The sequence below is a fragment of the Rhinatrema bivittatum genome, chromosome 3 (assembly GCF_901001135.1).
Source record: "Rhinatrema bivittatum chromosome 3, aRhiBiv1.1, whole genome shotgun sequence".
NCBI classification, from domain to species: Eukaryota; Metazoa; Chordata; class Amphibia; order Gymnophiona; family Rhinatrematidae; genus Rhinatrema; species Rhinatrema bivittatum.
Window position 1 is genome coordinate 515,773,234 of NC_042617.1, and position 15,986 is coordinate 515,789,219.

General features: G+C 46.1%; 1 long non-coding RNA gene across 1 annotated transcript in view; it reads right to left on the reverse strand.

Moving 5' to 3' along the window:
* The window catches only part of LOC115088193, a 161,643-nt gene that overhangs the window by 16,368 nt on the left and 129,289 nt on the right, over positions 1–15,986 (reverse strand). Inside the window, exon 3 of the long non-coding RNA XR_003855722.1 lies at positions 5,795–5,958. This is a non-coding gene — a long non-coding RNA (uncharacterized LOC115088193). The remainder of the gene's footprint in view (positions 1–5,794; positions 5,959–15,986) is intronic.

Here is a 15,986-nt window from a genome sequence, read left to right on the forward strand (position 1 = left end):
AATACAACACCATCTTTTTTCTCAGGCTTGGGAGCAGCATTGGGACACCTCTTGACGTTCTTGGTGGACACGTAACTGCACTTCTTGTATGGTGCATTCTTGTCTCTGAGGATGTGCTTTAGCCAGTACTCCTGACCCTCCAGACGCGGCTGAAGTTTTTAATGTACACCTTAAATTATGTTAGTGCATATTCAGCAGTTTGTCACATATGACAATGACTGTAGAGGAGGGAAATTTAACACCTGTTAGCCCAGCGATGAGAAGCCAAAAAAATACAGTTGAGAATTTGAAAGGAAGCAGCCTCTGTGACTAAATGGACAATACGGTGCCATTGAAGATGGTGTTGTTGATATGCTGCCTCCCTGTTAGCATCAGCTGTTTGAATAGAATCATTCATCACAGATCTCCATTTAAATCTATCTCTGGCAAATTCTTCCCAGTTCTTGATATTGATATTTGCTTCTTTCAATTTATTTTTCAAAATGCCCTTATAACTCTATTTTTGACCTTTTTTGTCACCTGCCCCTAACTTAGCTCAGCATAAAGGAGAATCTTTGAGAGCCAATGCTTAGGCATGTGGACATTATGCCATGCAGAAGTACAGTCAGCACTGCAGCATGGTAGACCTTCATGTTAATTGCTGTGGTGATGCTATGGTAATGTCAAAGAGATTTTGACAACCTTCTAAATGCTTTGGATGCAGACTGAATGCAATATGCAATCTCTGTATCAGAGATGTTATCACTAGACACAGAGATTCCCAAATATATAAAAGCATTGACACATTGGGGAGGCTGTCCACAAACACAAAGTAGCATTATAGCAAATAGATGATTGAAAGAAAATGTTTGTACAGTTATACTACTGTATGGGGGCACATGAGTAGGGTCATGTACCATGCAAGGTCCCATGACTTCCTGCATAGGGGAAAAAAGAAAGTCCTTTCAAAGCCTGTAGGGCTTTCTTCAGTGTCCGGAGCTCTTCTGCAGCCTGTTCTGTCCAAACATCACTCTTCATTCCAGTTCTGTTGTTCAAAACATTTATGTATGTATTTTATTTATTTAATCACTCATATTCCGCTTCTTCCATGAAATGTGTTCAATGTAGATTCCATAAAAACATGCATACAATGCATAAAATATAAAAAGATATAAAACACAGTAAAACATGAACAAAATAATCAATTCATAGTCATTATTATTTGTATGTGTTGCGCTCAGGGGTGGACCCTTGTCCTGGGACAGTGAAGGAATGCCTCCTGAAAGGGAACAGGAGGTAACTGCCCCCAGGGGTCATAGCACTGGAGGAGACAGAGGCTGTGAAGAGCTTCACCACTGGAAGCCCAAGGTCCCCCCAGGAGGAGCCCATAGGGACCCGGGCCACTTGGACTTAGGTGGGCCTCACAGGGTCTCCTGAGAGAATGAAAGTCCGGCGTGCTCACGGACACAGGTGGAGCACAATCGGGTTTGAAGTTGGAGGCTGGTTGGAACAAGGAGAACCAGAACAGAGTTGGTGATGACAAGGTGAGGTACAGAGCCAGAATCTGGAGACAAGGTCAGGCAGGCAAAGGTCAAGGTCCAGCAGTCAGTCCGAGGAATGGTCAGTAAAGCAGGGGTCAGGTACCGGAGGTCAGATGAAGTCAAAGGCAGGCTGAGGTCTTGAGGCAGGCGGCAGGCAGGTAGGCAGGTCAGGAGCAAGCTGAGGTCAGTACCAGTAAGACAGTCTGAGGGACAGACGATCACAGGAACAAGCAGGATGCAGGATCTAGGATGCAGGACAAGTCAAGAACAGAACTGAAACAGAAGGATCCTGGAACAAGACTAGGAACAGGCAAGAGCAGGAACAAACGCAGAGGCAATCTTAGAACAAACCAACCCGATTGCCAAGGCAAGGAAGCATAGACAGGAACTTCTTTATATCAAGGGATCAATTGGCGCGCCGCGGAGCTAACACCCGCCCTTGGCCCTACATGAGTCTGAGCCGTCCGCGCGCGCGCACGTGTAGGGACATGGCTAACATGGCAGAGGATGCTGAGCCTCGGCGTGAGGCCTGGCGCGCAGTGGAAGGCCTGGCAACCACCGCCGCGAGACGCCGGGGCCTGCAGGGCTGGCAACTACCGCGAGAGAGGTCGACCCAGGACCCGCTGTGGAACCATAAAGGTGAGCAGGCCCGTGTGTGGGATGGCCGCGGGCGAGGTGCTTAACAGTATGCCTACATAAAAAGAAAATCATGCCTTTACCATTCTTATGTAATCCTTTTCAGCTCTCAGATCTGCCGGTAATGCATTCCGGTGCTCACTTACAAAGGTTTGAGCTGCTTCTGGGCTGTCTAGCCATTTTGTTCTGGATGAGGTGACCACTCGGAGATGCGCCGGATATATTAATGTAGCTTGCAGGGCCATGTTGATAAGGTGAGAACAGTGAGGTGCCATAGCATGCCTTTGTGCTGCGACGCCCGCGGAGAAGTCTTGGAAGAGAAGGACTTTTTTTCCATCATAGAGAAGTGAATGGCCCCCTCTCATTGCCCTCAGTATATCCATTTTATGGGTGTAATTATGAAGTTTGGCAAGCACTGGCCTGGGTCGCGTAGTGTTAAGTTGCCTGGGGCCTAGCCTATGCGAACGCTCCACCCGCAGAGGCCCGTGAGTATTCGGGAGCTCCAATTGGTCCTGCAGCCAGGTTTCTAAAAAAGACGAGAGATCCTGGTCTCTGATCGTCTCTGGCAACCCTATTAATCGTACGTTGGAGCGGCGGGAACGGTTCTCCAGGTTCTCGGCGCACTGCACTTGTTGCGCCATCGAGGCCTGAAGAGCCATAATGTCTCGCTGTGCAGTGGCCAGGCCATCTTGCAGATCAGAGACCCTACCTTCCACCTCCTCATATCGGGCTTCATATCCATTAAGTGTTTGGGTCAATTCCGATAGCTTGTCCGCAATGGTCTTTAATTCCGGACCAAGTACCGCTGCCACCGCGCTTTTGATCGTCTCTTGGTCCGATAATGATTTGGAGGACGCGAGCGGCGTGGTCTCGGGGCAAGATGGCGGATCGTGGTCTCGAGCTTTGTCCTTCTCCCTCTCCTTTTCTTTACGGATCACGCACGTCATCATTGCAAAGCCCGATATGCCGCCGACAAGCAGATTATGTGAAAAAAAGATTTTGTGGGGTCCGAAGCAGTTTTAGTACTGTAAATGGGGCTGGATGGGGAGGCGAAGCACGGAGCAGGGGAAACCTACATCCATCTCCCACGCTACCTCACGTGATCTCCGACATTATGGATTTAATGTCACTGCCTAGTGCCTACTGGCTGCCCACGGGCACAGTGCCTTGATATGCACTAATGTAATGTGTGTGCACACACCGAGCTTGTAACTACAAAAGAGGCCCACTGGGGCTTTGGCTGCACAGACTGTCCCAATAATATACTTGAGACTGCAAAACTACCCAGTGCCCACTGGCACTGATGCCCAGTGCACAGAGAAACTGAGTGAGTTCAATTAAAAAATGCAGTTAACAAAAAATCTGGAATTGGCGGAGTAGGAAAATCTATGAAATATATTTTTCTATGGAAATTCCAGCAAACTAGCTAGCAGCTTCTCTCTGTGGCACTAAAAAAAGTGCTTAAAAAAAACCAAACAGGGCTATCTGGCACTGCAGCCAAATGAAGAACAAATATCTTTTTCTATCTAAGTAACTAGCCTAGCTAGCAATTGAATACAGATTTGAGAACTCAGACTAGTTCTGAGTGCAGCCACCTTCTGCAGAGATAGACCACCTCCCAACCTCCCCAGATCACCCGTGCAAAGAAAGTGCGTGGCACGCCTCGTGCTTAAGTATATATAGTGCTGGGTCATCACGAAAAATGTCACCGACCACTGAGTGAGAGCGCGATTGGTGGCATTGCAAAAATTCTTTTCACTGATACGTTGCATTCTGGTCTCCTTGCCAACCAGTCCGACCCACCCTGACAGGGCTGTGAGGTCACTGATGACTCATAGGAAAGGGCTAGTTTTTGGCTACGGATACACCCAAATGGCATTCTCCAATTTCAAATGGCGGCTAAGAAAAGCTTGCGGCGCCAAACATATGGAATGGATGATATGTTATATTCGTGGGGAATCGCGATACGTTTCACGACCCCACGAATACAACGAATATGGACATATACGTTGCGGATTGCTAATATATTGCAAACGAATGCACACCCCTAGTGGGCAACTGTAATAAATTTATGCCAGAAGACCTCAAAAGATGGGAAGGTTCATACCAATGTAAGTTAACAGCTAAAATACAATTATTCTCAGAAAGTAACATGCATTATGACCATTGTTCTAAACTGACATCTCCATCTTACTGGCAATCAATGCAAAGTGAACAATATTGGTATAATATGGTCAGTTTTCATGGTACCGCTGATCAATCTGGCTGTTGCATGTCGCACCAATTGCAAAGAAAACAGCAGTTTAGTGGGAAGTTTCATCACAAACTGCTATAATAATCCAAATTACTCAGCACCAAAGCTTGTGGAAGTGTTCTAAATAAATCCGGCTTCAGAAAATATCTAAGTGGTCTTATTATAAATTTAAAAAAAGAGACCTTAACCAAATGATGAATATGAGACTTAAAAACCAATTGAGAATCCAAATATATGCCCAGATTCCATACCTGAAGTGAAGTCCCATTATAACACACACACTCATGTTAGCCACTGGAGATCATTTAACCACCCATAAAACCTTGTAGGCTAATTTAAAAATGAGCACTTGTGCATTCATTTACACGCGTCTCGGTGCGCAAGAAGAGATACACCGCAATTTCAAATCATGCGGACGGACGGCGTGCAGGAGGTCGCTCCCGGACCCCCGCTGGACTTTAGACAAGTCTTGTGGGGGTCAGGAGGCCCTCCCAAGCAGGCCAAAAGTCCCTGGGGGTCCAACGGGGGTCCCGGAGCGACCTCCTGCACTCCGGCCGTCCGATGCCAGGACTCAAAATGGCGCCGATAGCCTTTGCCCATACTATGTCACAGGGGCTACCAGTGCCATTGGTCAGCCCCTGTCACATGGTAGGAGCACAAGATGGCGCCGGTGACCATGTGACAGGGGCTGACCAATGGCACCGGTAGCCCCTGTGACACAGGCTATCGGCGCCATGATGAAAACAGCACCGAGGGTGTGAGAGTGCAGGGGATGGCTTCTGGACTCCCCGCTGGACCACCAGGGAGTTTTGGTAAGTCTTGGGGGGGTCAGGAGGGTGGGGGGGTTGTTTAAATTTTTATTTAGGTGGCCGTATAATTCGGCGAATATTCGTGTATTCGTGGGGAATCGCTATACGTTTCGCTTCCCCACGAATACTACGAATAGTGCAGTAAACGTTGCGGATCGCCAATACGGCGAAAACGAATGCACACCCCTAATACCCGCCAGATGTCCATTAATTGCAATTCATCACATAAGAGATTGACACCTTTACTCCTGTCTTGATTTTGTATAGGCTTGGGGGGGTCTAATATCTAGCTGCTTATTAGCCACTGTATTAAAGTCCCCCCCGACTACCAGGTGATAGTTAGGGAACTCAGGTAGACGACTCACCAAGGAAGCAAAAAATAGAGGAGAATATATATTAGGAGCATAAATATTACACAACACCATTTTCTGATCATAGACTGTACCTACAGCAATCACATATCTCCCTTCTGGATCCTGGTATGTCTGCGCTAGCTGAAATGGTACATTTTTATGGATTAGAATGGCAACCCCCCGCTTCCTTGAACTAAAGGAGGAAAAGTAGCATTGACTCACCCAGTCTCTTTGTAGTTTAGCGTGCTCCTTATCTGAAAGGTGCGTTTCCTGCAGGAATACCTCCTGGGCCCGCATGCGCTTAAACATTGTGAGTAACTTCTTTCGCTTAATCGGGGAGTGTACCCCGTCCACATTCAGTGAGACAATTTTAACCTGCGCCATACCTTGAATCCAGAAGGACACATAAAAAAATGTCATTATTCATATTTGGACTTCCAAGGCCCCCCAGCCTGGGCCTTAGAAAACAGCTTGGCATACAATGAAACAGCCATAAATACACTACGTCCTGCAAACAGAAAGAGGTTCCCCTACACCCCCTCCCCCCCAGCCAGTTGCTCACTCACACACACAAACCACAGCCATACCCACACATAGCACACATACTCCACACACCTCACACACCCCAAATACATCCACACCCAGAACTCCTTGCTCCTCAAGAGGCACAAAGTACCCAGCGGCCCTGGAGGGTTTACTGGCTTTCCTCTGCCCCCTCCTCCCCTTAGCATCTCTCCCATCCATCCCCCCCCCCCCCCCCCCGACACTTGTCTTATAACATCAGATATTAGAACAAATTAAAGAGAACATGGGAGGTGAAACTACCAACAGAACCATAAAACAACGGCCCATTCCTCTGTATAGGACCAGAAACAATCAATTATGTAATCCATTGGAGGAACAGAAGAAAGACTGTGGCACTGGCACAGCAAAGCCAGTATAACTCTGTCCTTCAAGTAACATTGCCTGGCTCTAGCGAAGAGATAAATGAATTGGCATATTCTTTCTTGCTGAAAAAGAGGACAGTTCCATTGTGTTGAACTCGTAACTTAGCAGGAAAAAGTAGGGCAAACGGTATCCCCCTTTTATGTAACTCTGTGCAGGCAGGAGACATGGCTTTCCGTTGTGCAGATACTGCAGCGGAGAAATCATGGAAAAGCAGAATCTTGTGCCCCTGGTACTCCACTCCAGAGTGCTGCTGAAAGGCTCGCATAAGCTGAATTTTGTGAGACCAGTTAAGATTTCTGGCCATCACTGGCCGTGGTTTGCCAGCATCGGTTCTAGGCGGCCCCATTCTATGCACTCTTTCACAGCGCAAGCAGCCAGTATTCAAAGTCAGGCCCAAATGACTGGGCAGCCAGGTTTAAATAAGATCATACAGTTCCTGGTCTGGCACAGATTCAGGAAGGCCTATTATTTTAAGATTATTACGGCGATTCCTATTTTCTTGATCCTCTAGCCGGTCTAGCAATGAAGAATTCTGTGCAGTAAACGTTTGTACTTGCCTTTCTGCCGCATGCAGCCTGTCTTCCTGATTAGGCAATCTGTGCTCCGCTTCATCCAGCCGTTTAGCCTGCCCCTCAACAGCATTTACAACATCTTCGATGGAGGTCTGAATTTTAAGGAGCCTGGCATCCACCACTTCAGCCACCCTTGTGGATATCTTGCACAGGGTTTCCTCCGATACTTCAGCAACCGGAGTCGTGTGGTCTCCCGCGTTTGTGGCAGCCATCTTGGCCACACTATGATGGTGCAGAGAGGATCTCGCCAATCTATGGCACATTACGGGCCCAGGAACGCTCAATTCCATCCCAAAACGTGGCAATTCCGAAGCCCCAGGCATCCTCTGCAACCCCCACAAATTCAGAAGCTAGATGCTAAATAAGGTAGGGAGGATGGCCGTCAATGCAAAGGGAGGGAGCTCAGGCCTGGGACACCAATGCTGTGGGGAAGGCCGCACTGATTTAAAACTGAACCAGCCTGAGAAGCTTCGTTTTTGATGCAAATCGCGGCAAAACGGCAGCCCCAGACTCGCTGGTCAGACTCCGAACAAAAATCTTTAGGTATTAAAGCGTTCCAGGGGAGGATGGACGCTGATTGAAAGGAACAGAGTCCAGGCCCGAGACACTGATGCTGCAGGGAAGGCTGCACCATTTTTAAGTCCTTACCAGCCTCAGAAGCTTCGTTTTCGCTGCAGATCACGGCGAAACGGCTGCCCCAGATAAATTGATCCAACTCCAAGCAAAAAATTATAATATCAAAGTTTTTCGGGGGAGGATGGCGTCCGATGGGGGGGGATGGTGGTCTGGAGCTAGCTAACTATGATGCCGACCCCGGTGACGTCATCCCAGGAGGTCCTTCTCTCACGAATTCTAATACCACTAATTCTAATACCAGGCTGTCCTTCTCTGCTCAGTTGCTGGTGGGATGAGGTCCACTGGTGGCTGCATGGCCTCTTTCTCTGTTTTTCTGCTGCCGGTGGGATCAGGTCCACTGGTGGCTGCATGCATTTTCCCCTGCGGTACTCCAATTGCAGCCCCTCTGGAATCTCCTTCATGCCCCCCCCCCCCCGGAGCACCCCTGCCCTAGGGGCCTCATGATTGGGCATCGTGAGACACCTTGTGAAAATCCTGAAGCCCTTTAAGGGCACAGAGGAGCTGAGTGCCACAAGTGCCACCTTGGCAGATGTCATCCCTATAGTAAACATCCTGTTAGAAATTTTGGAGGGATTTCAATAGGAAGAGGGAATAGGAGCTGAGGTGTTGCACTGTCTGTAGTCCTTGGAAAAGCAGGTGACATAGATACTAGGAGCTCTGATCAGAAACCCCACATATATGCTCACTACATTATGTGATCCCCGTGTGAAAGGGAGACTCACCCTGCAGGCCAACAAACTAACACATATGAAGAACATGCTGACAGACTAGTTCTGTCAACTAGAGTGTCCGAAGTTGAGGTAGAGGAGGGATGTTGCACAGGAGGAAATACCATTATTGGGCAGGTAAGACAGTACTGTATATCAGAGCAGCACCCTGTCATTGAAGCCTTGCACTTCCTCCTCCACAGGAAAACATCAAAGCAAGGTTGCCCCAAAACATTCCTCATTTCTGTCCCAGACAATCGCAAAAGCAGTTGAGAAAAAATTCACATTTCTGACACAAGCAAAGAAAATAGCAGCTCAAATATCTTTGACACGCTAATCTTGCAGAGACCATCGAGGACATGAACACAGATGTGCTGACATATTGGTCCCACAAGTCCAACATCTGGCAAGATCTAAGGAGAGTGCCTCAGCACTTTCTCCCTTGCCCACCAATGAGTGTGCCCAGCGAACAAGTGTTTTCAATGACAGGGAACATTGTAAACCCTCATTGCTCCAGGCGGTCACCACACTTGATGGAACAGCTAGTATTCCTGAAAATGAAACTGCCTTTGCTTGGGTTTCCAGATTTGCTATGCAAGTAGCAAGATGAATGAAAGGGGTTTGAAGGTCTTGTAGCTGCTCTGCCTGTCTGCCTGCCATGCATGAAATACAAGCAATGGGTTGGGGCCTATGTCCAGCATCCAACAACATCCAATGACTGACTACATCTAATTGCTGTCTTTTGGGCCACACTTCTACAAACACACTCTTCCACCCCATATTCTTTTTAAATTTATTATCAGTGATGTAGTCAGGCTAGGAGGAGGCAGGAGCATTTCTTCCTCTCCTGAAAACCTCTGCATCTCCCCTCCAGATGTCCTGAAAGTGCGAACCACGTGAGAATCAACCAGACTATTGTAGGACCAGATTTGCATGGTAAGTGGCCAGCCTAGTCTTCCTCTTCCAAACCATCTCAGATATACATATAGTAATTAGGTAAGAGGAAAGACATAGGTTTCAGGAACTCAGCATATTGCATGCTGCTCAGTCACCATCTTGTATCCCCCCAGACCAGTCTTGTTTGATTTTTAAACAAAGTGAAATTGTTGCGGTCTCTACCGCTTTCCCCCTATCTGTTACGCTTGGGGCTTACCTCCGACGGGGGGTACGCCGCGTCCACGGCTTCACTGGGCCTCCAGGGCGCCCGCCATTGTTTGATCAGCTTGCTGCTGCCACATGCGCGCAAGGACGCGCATTTTGGATGCATGGCCGCCGGAAGTCTGGCCCCGCCTGGGTTAATGACGCCACGCCCCAAGCCTGATTTAACCAGCGTTCACCTGCCTTCTCATTGCCTTGCAACGAGGGTCGCTACTGTTAGTAGTTCTTAGTTGCACTTCTGCTGTCCTGCTTTCCGGTTGACCTCAGCTTGTTCCTGACTTCGCTTTTGCCTGCCGCCTGCCTTGACCTCAGCTTGTGCCCGACTTCGCTTCTGCCTGCCGCCTGCCTTGACCTCAGCTTGTGCCCGACTTCGCTTCTGCCTGCCGCCTGCCTTGACCTCAGCTTGTGCCCGACTTCGCTCCTGCCTGCCGCCTGCCTTGAACTCAGCTTGTGCCTGACTCTGCTTCTACCAGCCGCCAGCCTACGACCTCCGCTATTCATGAGACTGCTTCGTCAGCTGCCAGCCTGACTTGGGTTCGTCTCCATTCCTGCTCTCCTCCTGTTCCAGCTCCGTTGCACACTACCGACTCTAGTTCTGTCTTCTACTGGTCAGTCCACTACACGCTACAGACTCCGATCCCCTCTGCTACCTGCTCCGCTCCACGGTTTACTACAGACCCCGGGCCTGTGCTCAGACTGTTTCCTTTCAACAGGCCAGGGACTCTCTCTGACCACTCTACCTTCACCGGGCCTTCCAGGCTCCTGTTTACTGGACTCAGTGATTTACCCTTGCCCAGGCATCCTTGCAATAGAGACTGTGCTGTGCTCCTAAGTCCCAAGGTTCCAGGACCCTATGGGCTCCTCCTGGGGGGTTCCTGGTTCCCGGGTGAAGACCTTTGCCTGTGGCTCCGCCTCCCGACCTACTCTGCCTTCAGGGGAGTTCGGCTCAAGGGTTCACACCTGGACTGCAGTTCCCAGACTGCAACAGTTTGCAAGGCCATGGACTCGGCGGAGTCTCCCAGTCTGCTGGATATCCCTGGGATGGTGCAGTGACTTCAGCAGCAGCAACATTGTATAGACACTCTCGCTGCCACTGTGGACCAATTGGCCTCTCGTCTAGAAGCTTCTACTCGTCAAGGGCCTGCTGGACCAGTCACTGTTCCTAATACACAGCTGCCAGCTCCTAGCCGGTACGCAGGGGACAGTAAGTCCTGCCGTGGGTTCCTGAACCAGTGTCAGGTACGGTTCACTCTATTACCGTCACAGTTTCCCACTGAAGCGGCTAAGGTAGCCTATATTTTTTCTTTGTTGGATGGCAAGGCGCTTGAATGGGCTTCACCCTTATGGGAGCGCTCTGATCCTCTGCTACAGAATCTTCAGGAGTTCCTTCTTCAGTTTCGCCTGGCCTTTGATGATCCTGCACGCCAGTCCACAGTGGCTTCTGAACTCCTGCATCTCCGCCAGGGCACACGTCTGGTAGCGGAGTACATTATCAATTTCCGAACCCTGGCTATGGAATTGGCTTGGCAGCAGGACTGTTTAAAAGGGATCTTCCTCGAAGGCTTGGTCGGCCGGATTAAAGATGAACTGGCTGGAAGGGAGATTCCTGAGGAGCTAAATGATTTAATGGACATTGCGGGCAAGATTGACCGCCGTCTTCAACAGCGGGACAGAGGGACCCGGCCGGTTAATAGGAGTCAGCCGCGCCTACACGTCTCCTCCAGGTCTCCTCTACAAAGGACTTCTCCGGCTGCCAGTCCTGCCTCTGAACCTATGCAGCTGGGCAGGTCTCCACTGACTCCAGAAGAGAGGAGCCGTTGGCGCTCTTTAGGCCTCTGCTTATATTGTGGAGGTAAAGGACATTTCTTGTCATCATGTACTGAGCGTCCGGGAAACGGCTGTGCCTAGGTTATACCGAGGAGCTACACCTAGACGCTACCGGATCCGCTCCTCTCTGCACTCTGCCTGTAACCCTCAAGTACCCGGTGGGGAGATCCAGATTTGGGTCTTTGTCGATTCTGGAGCCGAGGGGAATTTTATTGTAGCCGAGTTGGTGACACAACTGGGTCTGCCTATGGAACCAAGGAATCCTCCCCTATGCATCTCTTCAATCCGAGGGACCTTACTGCCTGGAGTTATCTCCCGCTCCACGAAGCCAGTTTCTCTTTGAAAATTAGATTGCAGGTCTGCAGGTCCCAGTGCTGATTCTCTGCCAGGCCACACCAAGCTGCCAACCTGGAGCTTTTTTGAACTTGCTTTCTTTTCCCCATTGCAGCTGGATTGGAAGGTGGAATGGCCTCAACCTTCAACTATGAGGGCAGTTTTTAAATAGCTTTGGCAATTGCACTCCCTATCTGTTCACTTTAGATCAAAGTTGTATACATTCTGAGTGATTCTGGAGTGCATCTCATTCGTTATGGCATGAAAAGTATGTGCAGGGTCCACGAAACTTTTTGAAGCTGAAAAGGGTCTCATGTTCCCTGAAAGGTTGGGAACCCCTGATCAAGACTCTTGACAAGTGCAATTGCATTAGACTTCATCTGGGGGCATTGAGGAGATCCTGCAAATCATTTGAAGTGACCAAATCATTGATTTATTGTGCTTAATTCTTCCACCAGCTGTTCTTCATGATATGCGAACACTACTGACAGCATTGAATTGTGCAGCAATCTTCCTTTGCCTCTGTCTTCTTTGGGAAGCAAGTGAAGCTTTTCAAGATGCCTAGGCTGGTCCTTAATTAGAAAAGTACTTTCTCCTGGCCAGAGCCAGGCATTAGCTCAAGATCTGTAGGAGCAGCACCTTCAGCCTTTCACCTGATCAGTCTTATGCTATCTTTTAGTGCTAGGGGTTTCCACAGCAGCCCAGCAACTTCTGGCTGCTCAGTGGAAAATCTGGCCTGAATTGCAGGAAAAGGTTGGAATCCTGTGTAACGGCTTCTTTCCTGTTACAGATGATTAGAGATCTTTGTTTTAAGTTTTTATTTTATTTTTCTTGGGGCATTATAGGGTTTATTAAAGCAAATAAAAACGAGTGATATCAATGGAAAAAAATGGCTCCGTTTTTCCATTGATTTTCTCCCATTTTGAATGCCAACAGATCCCAGTTATTTATAATTACTATAAGGTACTGCTACTTAATTAAGAATTATTCCACTGCAACTGAAGTGTGTGAATACTTGGCACACCTTTCAATCCCATATAATTTGATACAATGTTTCTACTGTGACTTTATAACACTGTTGTGGGTGATAGGGGCTTCTGTGATTCTACAGTATTCATACTGATGCTGTAGCACCACAATGAGAAAAACAAACAATTTGAGTGATAATAATAATAATTATTTAATCATTTATTACCTGCTCTTCCAAATAAAATATTTGCTCACAGCAGTGTACAGCAATTAAATATAAACAATATCTGTCAACTCAAGACAAACAATCATAAATATGATAATTCAAAACACAACCTAGAAGAGGTTTGTTAAAAAAACTGACAGCCGATAGCAGGAGGCAGGAACGCTCGAGCTGCAACTCTGAACTTCATTACCTAAATATTACATTATGCCTGCAAAAAGAAAAGGTAAAGTAAGGATTTACCCCACCGAATCCTTACCACCGATGACTCAGCTTGAAATTGATCGATTCCTGTCCGCTCCAGAAAATCGGGGAACCGAGGAGCCCGTTGGGAGTCCCTGTGGAAGAGAGCAGGGAGCTCTCTTGGAGGAAGTTTCTCTGAGCCCTGAACAGCGCCAACCTCCAGCTCAGCGCGACTCCGAGATTGAACCAGCTACGACGCTGACCGATGACGCAGTGGAGGCGACGCAGCAGGAGGGGGGCACGACCTCGGAAAATGTGCGCGCTGTAACTCCTCAGAACGCCGTTGAAGGAGTTGGCTCCAGCGAGAGAGGAGGAGAGACAGGGCTGCAGAGCACCGGAGGAACGGAGAGAGAGGGGGAGCCTGCGGGAGAACAAGCCCGGAGTATATCTGAGCTGGAGGTGAGTCTATGGTCATTCCACCTAGACCACAGATTATAACACTGGAGAATATATGGGAGGTGATGGTGGGTTTTGGGGCCTCCATGAACAGATTGGAAAAGAAAATGAACTCAGTTGCCCATAACTCTCAACAGAGAATAGATGAATTTCAAGAACAGATAACTTTAATTTCAAGCAAAATCGGCGTTGCGGAAAATAAGATTAAAGCGATACAAGAATTCAATGGGACTATTTTAAGAGATCAAATATCTTGCATAAGAAGATTGGAAGCTATTGAAAATAGCTCAAAACATTTAAATATCAGAATTTTAAACTTTCCTAAAATAGTGGGTGAAATCCCCTTCACTACACTAAAAAAATTTCTTACCGAAGCTCTCTCTTTTTTGCCTGAAAATCTATCATCTATAAACTGTTGTTACTTTGTTAATAAGAGAGCCTCGGTTGGAGGAATGAATCAAGTGAATATTCCGGCTAATTTAACAAGCTTCTTGGAAAATTCAAGTACGGATGTTATAGAGAGAGGCACTCTCTTGGCATCCTTTATCTATAAGCAAGATATAAATTTAATTATGAAAGCATATTTTAGGAAATTCCCCTTGAATTACTATGATCAGCCGGTAAAGCTATTTCCTGATGTGGCCCAGGCCACTCAAATTAGAAGAAGAGAATTCCTTTCTCTTAGACAGAAAGTTACTGAATTAGGTTTTTCCTATGTTTTACGTTACCCTTGTAAATGCATATTGAAAAAAGGCAACGAGGTATATATTTTCTATCAGTTTGATCAGTTAAAGAAATTTGTGGAGGATAGGTTACCAACCACCTCCTCTCTAATATCTACCAGTAAGTAAAGGGTAGAAATTTAGTTATTCTGGAGATAAGCTATGTTAATGCACTTTATTTTATTTTAAATGAATATATTTCCTATGATTTCTCTTCTTAAGTTTCACTTGCCTCCCGCTGCTCGCGCAAATTTATAAAATCTGCCTCACTGTGTTTCAAATAGGTGTTATTTTATCATGGCTGACCATTTTGTTGGTCGGCCGTGATAAAATGTTTACATCAAATTGATTATTATTGATCTTTTTTTTGTGTTTGCAATATTCATGCATGCAAATTGCATGCAAAGAAGGATATTGTAATAGGGGAGGATACCAAGGTGGAGATATGCTAAATATCCCATATATTATAAACAAAACAAGTATTCATCAAAAATAACACTAAATAGTATTTTATTCTTATGGGACTATCATATTTACTCCAACTATTGATGTCTTTTAGAGCATTGATTGTGCTCCATCGATAGCTTAATGGGGTGCAGTTTTAATCATGGGTCCAATTTTTTTGAGAATTTTTTAGAGCATTTGAAATTTTATTTTTTTAAAGTGTACTTCTTCCCTTGATCATGCTCAAAAAAATTGGACCCATGATTAAAACTGCACCCCATTAAGCTATCGATGGAGCACAATCAATGTTCTAAAAGACATCAATAGTTGGGGTTACTATGATGGTCCTATAGTTAAAATACTATTTAGTGTTATTTTTTATGAATACATGTTTTGTTTTTAATTTATTTGCTCATATCATCTTCTAAGGCTTTTTTCTATATCAAATATCCCATATATTGCATGATATTACTGTGATAGTGCTATATTGTGTGATATACAACATGATATATACTGTTTAATGCTTATTAGAGTACCACCATGGCTTGATGCATCTTCCAATAAGTTTGTACTTGAGGCAATGGAAGGTAAAGTGACTTTCCCAAGGTCATAAGGAGCAACAATGGGATTTGAATGCTGGCTTCCCTAGTTCACAGCCCGCTGTTTTAACTACTAGGCTATTCCACAACTTATATTACAAAATTAAAAAATAATAAAAAGCAGAACAATAATTGTTACTGAAGAAAAATGCATCTCTCCTGTACAGTGAAAAATAGCGCTCGTTAGGGACTTTATGGTGGTCAAGTAATAGACATTTGCATTTGTATTCTACAAACATACTCAACTGTAAATGTTAAGAGGGTTTTTTTCTTTTTTTTGCTATGGTATGAAAGATAATATTTATTTATTCAATTTTAATTTCCCAGTTATCCTGCTCAATGCTTGAGATGGCTTATAAATAAATAAACATTGATAATAAAAAACATACTATCAGAGTACTAAAATTCATTAAAATAAAATAATGACACCCCAAAAAAGCAAAAACACATAAATGATAAGCTGTAACAAAAAACTCATGCAAAATGTAAACACACGTCAACAAATACAACAATACAGCAAACACAATGTTAAACTTGGGGTTGTGTATTTGCTTGAAACAAATGGGTAAAGTGCAACAAATGAGATCATTTTTGTTTCATTTTTTTATTTTCCAATCAAGTCAATGGCACATTCAAG